This window comes from Rhinolophus sinicus, chromosome 3, assembly GCF_057876585.1.
Source record: "Rhinolophus sinicus isolate RSI-liver-muscle chromosome 3, RSI-T2T, whole genome shotgun sequence".
Classification (NCBI taxonomy): Eukaryota; Metazoa; Chordata; class Mammalia; order Chiroptera; family Rhinolophidae; genus Rhinolophus; species Rhinolophus sinicus.
The window spans coordinates 83652461-83660196 of NC_142503.1; the positions used below are offsets into that span (position 1 = coordinate 83652461).

The following is a 7736-nucleotide window of genomic DNA, read 5'->3' on the forward strand; positions in this document are numbered from 1 at the left end:
AATCTCACTCAAATGACAGGGTCTTGGCGGAGGTGAATGGGGACTCTTGCCCAATACTTGACCACACCAAACTGGCTTCAGTCAAGCCCTCACATTTACAGGTACCAAAATCTACATGTGTCTTAATTTTAAAAGGGTAAGGGTAACTTAATTGTAAACAAAGCAGTTTTATGGTGTACTAAATAGTTTTAGATGTATCCTGTTTAAATTTTCATTTGTAAATTGAATAATTTATTTAACTGAGCAGTTTTTCACATATTCTGAGGACTGGTGATTTTATGAGCTGCCCTTTGTTAAGGATGGTGTTTGGGCAGCTCAACAATGACTGCATGGTGAATTGTGAATAAGATGAGGAGAAGAAATACTCTAAGATGATCTAACACTAAATTGCAAGTTTTTATGTGGCAAAAATGCATGCATGAACATTGAGGTAGGGCTCTTCAAAATGCTGTAACTTGTTCTGGGAAATAAGGCTCCAGCTATGAGCAACTCCATCTGCAATCCAAATGATGATGTTTTCATCTGTGAATGCTCAATGATCACTTAGTGATCTTTCAAGCAAACCACAGAGGAAATCCACAAATTACTACAATAGACTTTGTGTGATGCTTATGTGCACAATCAAATAGGCTTTTTTCTAAGTGTCTCCATGAAAGACTTGCTTTCAAAAAAGAAAAATATACCCTACAACTAGCTATAGGAACAAAGAATAAACATAAACAGAAGTTACTGTTTTATTTATCAATACACTTTTACTATGCTATGTAGCCCTGTACTATATATATATATATCCCTGTGCTAAGAGGCTATGCCATATCACTTTGTAAGATATATACAGGGCTATATAGCATAGTAAAAGTGTATTGATATATATATGTATATATATATATATATATATACATATATACATATGTATATATATGTTTATATATGTGTGTGTATATATAAATATATATATGTGTGTGTGTGTGTATATATATATATCATGAGTGAGAACAAATTGACACAATTTAGTCATTTCCTTTTAAGTAAATGGGTATTATCAAGTTAATCAATCATTTCTGAAAGTAAATAATACATTTTCCTAATGATACTAAGGGACCACCCAATAAAATACTGCTACAATATACTACTTTACACTTACTCATCTTTAATAAAAAGATGTGCCTTTCTTGATGGTGCTTCAACTTAATTCCTAAGAGGCTATGCCATATCATTCTGTAAGAGAATGGAGATCTGTCTTAAATATTCAATGTTTAGTTCACATTGGCTAAAGATTGAGACTGAGTGTGATGTCTAAAGAGATTTTTAAAGAAAACTGGCTATGTCTTTAGTATATGCTCTGTATTTTAACGTTTTCCTTCAAGGCTGAGTAAAGTTTCTAATTGCTTAATGACTATTAGCATAATTGACTATTGTTTGTTGAATTAACAGCCTACTGATATGTATGGAGCCCAGGTTCCATTTGAGTTACATGTTAGGGACTAGTTTCAGGAATTTTGAGCCTAGAGTATAATCACTAGAACTAAATACTCTATTCCTGACAGGCAATTAAGAGAATAGTTATAAAGGCGGAAATGGTCTCAGAACAAGTGCCAGTGGTTTTTAGAATAATACTAAAAGCCAATGAAATGTTGCGGAGATGTCAATTTGGGGCACAGGATGCTCTAAATGTAGAACAGATTTATGCAGCACTGTAGTGAGGGTGTCTAGGAACTTGGTTTTTAATTAATTCACAACAGACTCGCAATTTCTTGGAATAATTCCTAAAAGAAAAAAAGACTACATTAGACATGCTTTTACTTGTTTAATGCCTCTATTCCCAAAAACCTCATGTCCTCAAAACATGGCTTCCACTGGAAGACCTGAAGTCAGTTTCTGGATTTACTGATACAGGCTACTTGCCAGTAGGAATTTGAGAAATTCAAGGGAGATGTCTCACCAGGAGCTCAAGAAATGGAATTTTAGGTGTGGTTAGTGAATGACTTAAATCTGCTTTAGTAGACCTACTTGGAGACAGGAAAAAATATTCTCTGTAGTTCCAGTAGGCTCAAAGCTGCACAATACTTTCCTTTCCAGAGTGGACTTCCACACGTCTGTAGAATGAGTGTATCACAGGATGGAGAGTTGCTGGCATTCATATGTCAAGTTCTTAACTGTTAGGTGGTAAAACTTCTTTTGCATTCCTACAGAAAACCACTGAAATGAGTCATCCTCTAGGGGGCAATCGTGTATGATATACGCTCAGCATTGACTGGCTCACGCTCCCGAGGGAAGGATCGATCAAGAAGAATTATTAAAAATTGTAGACTTGAGAAAACATTAAACGGGCTCCAACGTCATGATGGTCCCCCAGGACCTCCCTGGAATTCTTGTGATTAGTGAAGCTAAACAGGCTGAAGCGGACCAAAAGATGACTGGTGTTGCCCTGCAGGAGCGTTGCAGATAAACCAGCCTGAACCCCAGATCTGGAGAAGACTTGAGGAAGGGATGGGGCAAGCCTGACTCAGCATCTTGAAGGAGGATGCTATAAAGCGAGGTTTCTGATCCTGAGGAGGCTCTGTCTTGCCAGGGGCGTGCCAAGGTGGAGAGTGTTAACCTTTATTTCACGCCAGTGGGATTTTTCAGCTATTCAACTCCCTACATTTTATAGCACCCAGAATGGGAGGAAAATTCTTCTGGGCCACTTCGGGTTCCCCAAAACTTTGTTGGCATGGCCTGGTCCCGTGCTGCTTCCGTTGTGTTCATGCAAGTCATCTAGTGGTCACATGCCGGGTAATAGAATTCTGTGAAATTACCTTCATCCTCATGGGATGAACACAAGGATCCTGGGTAGCTGGGTGAGCCTTAAAACCCTACTGCTAATGCATTTCTTTTCCATTTTCTAGGAGAAACTTAGCTGGACATAGGCATGGTACGCTTTACACAGTGTCTGTTGGGAAGCTTATCTAACCCAAGTGAAGAACAAGAAAAGCAATTTGGAGTGTGATGCGTGGTGGTGGTGAGTGTACAAGCACATATGGTATTCTCCTCTCTGTAGTAGTACATGAAGATCTAATGGGGCAAAGGGTAACAGAGAAAATACCGGGGGTGCCAAAAAAATGTATACAAGTGGACACTTGGGTCAATGTTGCTCAAGCAGTAGTTCCTCGTAATCAGAAGTGTCTGGACGCTGATGGTAACCACTCTGAGCACCTCTTGTAATTTTAAGAGTCAAACGTGTCTTGTATTCATCTTTTGTTTTCAGTATATTTTGAGTACTATAATTTTAATACAGTTTCCCTTTTTTAAATATTTTGTGCCATTTGTTTTTTCAATTTTACTGGGGAATATTGGGGAACAGTGTGCTTCTGAGGGCCCATCAGTTCCAAGTCGTTGTCCCTCAGTCTAGTTAAGGAGGGTGTAGCCTAACCCCAAGTCCATTGCCATTTTCAATCTTTAGTTGCAGGGGGCACAGCCCACCATCCCATGTGGGAATCTAACCGGCAACCTTATTGTTGAGAGTTCACACTCTAACCAAGTGAGCCATCAGGCCGCCGCTCCAGAAGCTCAGTGGCAGCTCGTTATCCTCAATCTAGTTGTGGAGCGTGCAGCTCACTGGCCCATGCGGGAACCAAACTGGCAATCCTGTTGTTCAGAGCCGTGCTCCAACCAACTGAGCCATCCGGCCACCCCAGTTTTCCTTTCTTATAATGTGTATAAATTTGGGGGGGGGCACCCTCTGTATAATTACTTTGCAAATATCCATAGCTTCCCTCACCCCTTTGTTTTCTTCCAAGGAGAAAAAATTCTTATCATATGTATCTCCTTTTCTCTACAGAATTTGGGTGATGGGATAATTCTTACGAGAAAAGCAGTCAAAGCACAGAACAAGAATAAACTTGATAGAGGACTGCATGCAGCAGGGAACTTCTCTGTAGGTAGTTGCAACTGTTGGTAAGGGTAGGAGTGTCCCTCTTCTGGAAGGAAGAAGATGAGAGAGCAAGAGTGGCCATGGCAGGACCATGTTAAAGGACTGAGTTGACTATTGTAAAGAAATGAGGAGTAAGGAAACTATCCAGGAAAAAGAAGGAAGAGGAGGAGAATGTAAAGTCATGTGGCTTGTATTAAATATACACTATTTGTTTTTAGGCATTTTTCCCCACTGAGAGATTTAGTAAAGATTCCAACTGCTTTTATTTACTATTCAAGAGTAGGCCGTTTGGGGACAGGGACTCAATTATATTTAGATTATAATTAAATAGTATACTGATTTATAATATTATCTATTAGCCTAAAATACTTCTTTTAGCTCTTTCTTCACTTTATATTTTGATAATACACTCTCCTAAGTACCAGTAAATCTGAAAAATATTTTAGAAATGTGTTTTTAAATAAACAACATAATAAAGTTCTAGCCGGGTATTGCCAGGCTTCCTGCCAAGTACAGTAATTGTTACTTGTGGAATTTTCTTAAAATGGCCAAGGAGTTGACTCAATAACTGTAACTCTGGAATGAGTAGCTGGGTGGAACATTAGTCTGTTAGAAAGTTGGTGGGTTAGTGCAAGGCCAGATGCTGGAAGAAGAGATTTATCGATGGATTCACTCAGCAGATCCAAGAGACAAAGTATACGTTCTCTTCAAACCGAACATTGATTTTCATTAACCCATGTTATTGGGTTTCTCTTAACCGATTGTTTGCCTCCTTTTTTCTATTCCTCTTGTTTTTTGTTCTTTATACTATTGCAATAAATCGTTTATTGAATTATACTCTTTTGAATATGTAAGTGCAAAGACCACATGTTAAGAAGAGGGGTTCAGTTATTAAAGAACACACATGGACTGGGAACCTATGAGATCCTGAGGCGATGAGGGGACCACTGCCCATCATGGACCCTAACGCACGGTTCTCAGCCGCAGTGTCCAGATCTGGGCTTTGCCAGGCTTCTCTCAGTGAATTTGAGTTTAAACTGAATTTCCTTGTTGTTCTTTACAAGCAGGCAATATGTGGAACATATTGATAAAAATGCAGAGTATGAATGTAAGCACATTGCAAATGGCGTAACCTAAAGTGCAAAAGTTAATTTTTAAAAATTCATTTCTCAGTGGGCTGGTTTACCACCAGTGTATTAGGTAGGATGTGCCCCAATGCAGAGAAAAATTAAAGAACAATGTAAAATTTTAAATTGTTTTCCACGGCTGGCACATTTCTTAGGTTCTGAAAGGGATTGCAATACCGTTAGTTTCCTCCCCTTTTTGATGTCAGTCCATGGAACGTAGTTGTACACAATTCATTTTTGCTTTTAAAACTCAAACCATTAACATAAACCATTAAAAAGTACAAAGTTTTTCTCTTCTTTGATTAGCCCATACTTTAGAAACACTAAACCATGAGACGTGGTTGTGCAGATCTCATCTCAGAATTTACAGATCTGTGACTTTATTTACAAATGGACCTGCTGCTTCATGGAGTTCTCAGTGCGCCTCAGACTCTCACCATTCTCTTTTCCCCTTGCACATAAGTCACTGTAATATTCATTATTTTGGAAAATTACTCTGCCAAATCAGGATATAATTTGCCTTCTTTGTCAGTTATTGTAAATAAAAAGATCTGTACATTTTCGAAAGAAAACATAAAACAAAAAAACTATTCTGGTACATCTATAGCATCTGAAATATTCCCGTACCCCTTCCACCGAGACATATGAAACTTCCCAAAACTTATTTAAATAAACTTAAACATGACTTAGAGGGATATTTATAGAACCTCTTAGTTCACAAATCCCTACAAGTTAATTTGCTTTGCTGAGAATTCAGCCCTTGACCAACCACGTAGAGAAGGAAGCTCAGGAACTAGCACAGACCCACCTCATTGGAAGTTAGCTGGGAAAAAACATTGTACTTACACTGATTTTAGACTCAGCATGTAGCTTATTAACATTTTGTCAATATGAAGCATCCAATAACCACATTTATTACAAATCCAAGAATAAGTGAGATAATTTGTTTCAAGCTTGTTAGAATTTTCCTTTGGGATTTTATGGGGGATGTAGCCCCCTCCTGTGATTTCCTGAACTGCAGAGGTGGGAAAGCTAAAATCTACACCCCTGAAGCTAGGGTTCAAGAATTGGGTTCTGCAGTCAGATGGTATGGGGCACAAAGTTTAAACCAACATAAGACAGAAGTTTTGCTTCAGTTTCTGCTGATTTTGCTAGCAAGCATAGTTGTGCAGAATTTGGGATTTCCTGCTGTAGAAGAAGCCCCGGGGTCGTTCGTTCAGTAGTTTTGCAGAGCCAGGGTGTAGTACAGAGACTAGAAAGTGCAGGATGGCTCTGGAGCTAAAAACTGCATCTTCCAGGTTGGACTGCAGCTAAGTAAGTACTCTCAGAGCAATAGTCCCAGGGAAAGCTTCCAGATTCCCAATTTCCCTAAATGTGGTCAAGATAGCAGCTTCCTTGGTGGGCCAGTATTACAGACTTGTTCTGAAATTACTTCTGGAGGCCAGACTAGAGTCCAATTTGCCATCTTTTTCAATGATTTTGTAAGGGCCGAATTCCCTGATTTAAGTTACTTTCAGCTTAAAACAGAGTGTTTTCTATTATCTGTGACTGAATCCTGTTTCATAGTAGTGTTAGAGGCAGTAGGTTGAGTATTTAACCTACTTGGGTTTAAAGGAAGTGAGCATCCACTCACCACCATTAAATGATGGGTCAGAAATAATCTGGCAGCTGATGGCTAAATAGTTACTTATTACTTGTATTATCTGGTATGAAGTTCCTTTAGAAAATATGGCTTTAGCAACTGAGTGATAAGGGCCACAGTACATATGAGGACGTGACAAATAGGTAAACTGGCCATTGCAAACTGCACTGGAGAAATTAAAAGGAGAAATGAGAAATTCATGGCTTTAAATTATATGCTCAATGTGGTTAGAGAACCAGGGAATTTTTAGCCTTAAGAGAATCTTCTTTCTTGTGGCTGTTGGTAGCCAGAAACCAATCACAGAGTCTGAGCCTATGGCTTGTTAAATTACAACACAGGTTAAATTCAAAGACTTGCCAGACTTTTTATGTGAAAATACATTGCTTGGGAATGAGTAAGATTTTGAGATTTGGAGAGGTAACCCTTCGGAGGATTTGGAAAATTCTGCTTACCCCGAAACTACATGCACCTTTTCATGACAGCAGAAGTAGTCCCTTCTATCCCGTGTTCTAGTCTTTACTTGCTTTAAAAACCTGTAGTGGGCTTTGCTGATGCAATCACCTTACCTGGAGATGCTAATTTGCCTCATGTTCCCACCTACTTAGAACCTTTCTTCCATATGCATAAGTAGACTCTGATCCCGGATATCACAGGCACCCAATTACAAAGCCACACCTGAAAGGAAAATAGTTTGCACTTCAAAACACTGCAAAATTATACTAAAAGAAATAAGTATGGTGATTATCACTGGATTTGTAGATCTTAACATGTATGTCATTGCACAGTAGTTGACCTCATAGAATTGAAATGTTTTATTGTTTTCAGTTTTCTATCCCACATATCAGTGAAATCACACGGTACTCGACTTTTTCTGTCTGACTTATTGCACTTAACATGATAAGCTCAATATCCATCCATGTTGTCGCAAATGGCACAATTTCATCTTTTCTTATGGCAGAATAGTATTCCATTGTGTATATATACCACAACTTCTTTATCCATTCATCTGTAGAAGGACACGTAGGTTGTTTCCATGTCTTGGCCACCGTAAATA

At 38.7% G+C, this 7736-nt stretch overlaps 1 long non-coding RNA gene across 1 annotated transcript in view; it reads right to left on the bottom strand.

The window, feature by feature from the left end:
* The window catches only part of LOC148758518 (uncharacterized), a 17693-nt gene extending 10336 nt beyond the window's left edge, over positions 1-7357 (bottom strand). The window contains exon 1 of the long non-coding RNA XR_016020719.1: positions 7249-7357. This is a non-coding gene — a long non-coding RNA (uncharacterized LOC148758518). The remainder of the gene's footprint in view (positions 1-7248) is intronic.
* Positions 7358-7736: the final 379 nt, after the last annotated feature.